Raw genomic sequence first — 3,709 nt, 5'->3', positions numbered from 1 at the left:
TTTATTTACACAAATTGAACAAAATCATAGTTTACACCTGATTGTGAATTTCCTATACTAAGCGTCTAAGTAAATGAGATAAAACCCGCGTCCGAATTTCTTTCACATTAACTCAGATTACTTATATAGAACAGTAAACGTCAGCTCTGATGTAATAACTAAACAATTTACTGGCACTTTCACTTAGGGTTGGCAAAGGATAGGGTGAGGAAAGATGATGAAAATTAAGGATTAGTGTTTCTGCTTTTATTTTGGAAAGTATCTGTGGCAACCGGATCAGCACGTCCTCTCTGCGCTCAGACCTCAACCTGACACGTCACCCACGAACACGTCAGCATTACCTGGTGATGTCTGCTCGAGCACCCCTGGTATGAACTGTTTCACCACGACCCTCCAGGAAGCTTGTCCAGAACTGGTCCTTGGCGAAAAGGTGTCTTAAGGTGACTTTTCGTCTGTTTCAGCCCGGCTAGAAAGATTCCAGCTGTGGCTCCGGTCGTCCTTCAAAATAAAAGTCTCCCCTCGGGAGGTAAAAACACTTTTATGAGACTTATGTCTCCAGGTGGACAGGAAGCGGCTTGCTTCTGTCCGGCCGTCAGATTTCCCCTATTTGGCTGGATGGGTGAAATCTGAGGCCCCGGCTGTCCTCCGGAGAGAGAATCAGCCCGTCTTCCCGTTTCGGCATCCAGGAAGGAAGTTCCCTGTGTCTCTCTAAGACGTCCGTGTTAGTAAGAAAGAAGGACGACTTAGATCCGCCTTCAGGCGTTAGAGCCATGAGTCAGAAAGGAAAGAAGAGATAAGGCTTTGCCAGGCGCCAGTGAAGGTCATGCCGTAGCTGTCTTAACAGACATTTGATAATAACTTCTTAGCTTTCTTTCTGATAGACTGTAAGAGGAATCACTGTAAAACATTTATGATGATTAATTAACATTTCTGTTTAAATGATCAGTCTGAACTTGGTGTCCAGATAAATGTAAGATTTTCTTAAGAAAACTCAAAATTATATTACTGATGTTTCCAGTAAAAATAACACAGTGATATATATAAAAACACAGTGAAAACATGGTGATGATTTTCTGTGATTTTATACCATTCATTAATCTTTTTTAGGCACAATAAAAGAATAGAAGTGATTCCATCTTCTTTGTGACATGTCATTTTTATGATTAACAGCTGCATAAACATTCTTAGTTAAACAACTGAATCACGAACAGAAAAGATTGTTTCTGTTTAATATCTGATTAAGAGAACTGAAGTCCTCCATCACAGGTTGAAATGACCCATCATGGCCTAAAATAGAGTTCAGTGTTCCTGCCTTCTCTGTCAGGCCTTCCGAGACCTGCTTTGAGGCAGCAACTCCTGTTTCTTCACTCGAGGTGACCCCTACAGTAGTTCTGATCAATTATATAATAGTTTTTTTTTTTTGTGGAGGGGGKGAAAAGTTCGGCCAGCAGGTCGTGACAAGAAGGGCAGAGGAGTCGAAGCTGCAAATAAAATGACGCCATTTTTGTCCTGAAACTTCGACAAACTGATGAGATTTCGGCAGTTCTGATCAGATGGAGCATACAGGGTGCTTTAAGCTTCCAGGCCTTTAGTAGAAGCAATGGTTCCCAGCAGTATCATAGTGGGATCTATTAGAGCCACTCTTACAGTTTTGAGTTTAAATCATCGAATGCTCTGATGACCACTGGCACTACTGAGGCCTTGACTTTCTACAACTTCACTTTTTCTTCTTTCAGCCCTGAGTGTTTCTCAAGTTTCTGCTGTCCCGTCCTTCTCCAGCTCTATGTGGTCTGTTGAGGGTCTGCTCTTGTGCTGTAGGATCAGTGTCTCAGTGCTGTCCTTCAGTCCAGTCCTCTCCACCCACTGGAAGAATTGCTTGATATCAGCCACTTTCACTCTGCCAGTGGTACATGCTGTGCAGGAGCATATCTTTGACATCATCTGTGGTTTTAGTGACTATTGAGTAAGGTTTTGTTTTATTCATTTTGTGTTGGCTTTGTACAGTTTTTTTGTTTGTTCTTTGATCACTTGTGTTAAGCTTGTTTTCCAGTGTCCCCCTGTGTTACCAGTCATTTTCATTGTGTTCCTCTGTCAGCCCTGACATCATTCCACTCCTGCTCAAGGTAATCATCAGACTCAACTGTTGCTACTTACATCACTACCCCTTCAGTACAATCAATGGAATTAAGATAGTCATTCTTTCATGTGCAGAACAATCTGTCAGGATTGTAATTGCATGTAACTTCATCTCAGACATTCATATTCAATCCAACTGTGAATCCCACAGATGAACTTTTTCTTCTCGTTTCTCATTTTTCTCTTTTGTTTCACTCATAGGAAATAATTTCTCTGCACTCACACCTGATATAACATTCCCAGTATGCACCATTTTCATTTGCCCAAAGCACATATCACTGTACCCACGGTTTGCATGATAATGCTCCCAAACTGTCAAACAAGGAATGGAATTATGGAAAAGTCATTTGAAGCAAACCTTGCATGACTGCGTAAACACAGAACTAGAACAAGTTTTCACATCAACTTGCTATCACGTCCAGAAAGGCAACAGGTGAGATTTCAGGGGGGAAATGGAAATTCATTAGAAAGCAATTACCTTCCAGTCACTGGCTGACATTATCAGGTTTTTACATATAATATAACTCTGAAGGCAATATCTCAACAATGACACCATATCTGTTCCCATAGACCATTTTGCTTATCTGTCTTCCATTTGTTCAATCATTTGTGCCCCACATGCCCAAATGCAGAGGTTATGAGACACCCTGGCACAATACCTTATTGCTGATAAGCCAGTGCTAGCCAACATCACTTACTTACTATGTAAAAAAAAAAATCAAATTTTCATGTGATTTTACATACCACTGCAATTAAGTGAGTCATGAAAGAAGCAAACTAGGCAGAATAGACCAGGTTTCCTTCTCTCTGGCAATGTCCATCATCCTTCTTATCCAGCTCTACCTTAAAAATACCTTACCTTAAAAAAATTGTAGTCTGCTGGATTTTTATTTACTCATTTTCAGTCAAATAATGGACTATTTATTACAACTTTTCTAATGTGCTTGGCCTGTATTCAGGCCCTGTTGATTGATTTGTCAATTCAGCTGTTTTCTATCTTTATACAAAATGCATATATTCATCATACTTTCAAGATGTGATGAATGTTCTTTTATCAGAATTCACAGGCTCATCATCTTTATATATATATATATATATTCTCTCATTTTTCTTTTTATATTTTTCTTTCGCACACACCTCTCATCACCTGAGACACACCCCGCCCAGCTCCCAGGATGCTTTCCCAACATTATTTGTCCACAAATTTGTCCTGGTTAAAGCTTAACAACAGTTTTTGACAGACATTTCTCCATGAACATCTGTTTTATCTCCCCCATGATTTTTTGTTTCAATTCTTTAATAATTTCATTAAAACAAAACAAATAATTTTATATACAATATACAATAAAAAGGAAATAAAAAAAGAAAAATGACAGAATATATATATATCAAAATCACAAATAAAATGAAATGAAAGGCAGCAGAGAGAAGAAAAAATCTTATCTGCCCCTTTTTTCTAGAATAAGTTCATTTCATTCAATTCTTAGCCGTTTAACTTTCTTCATAAATTTATTTTTTGAAGCAACTGGTTGAAGCAAAAATACTGCGTCTGTGCACTTTCAGCACTGAAAAC

This window comes from Austrofundulus limnaeus, unplaced genomic scaffold (assembly GCF_001266775.1).
Source record: "Austrofundulus limnaeus strain Quisiro unplaced genomic scaffold, Austrofundulus_limnaeus-1.0 Scaffold655, whole genome shotgun sequence".
Taxonomy (NCBI): Eukaryota; Metazoa; Chordata; class Actinopteri; order Cyprinodontiformes; family Rivulidae; genus Austrofundulus; species Austrofundulus limnaeus.
The sequence above is the reverse complement of the archived record's forward strand: the minus strand, read 5'-3'. Positions refer to the sequence as shown.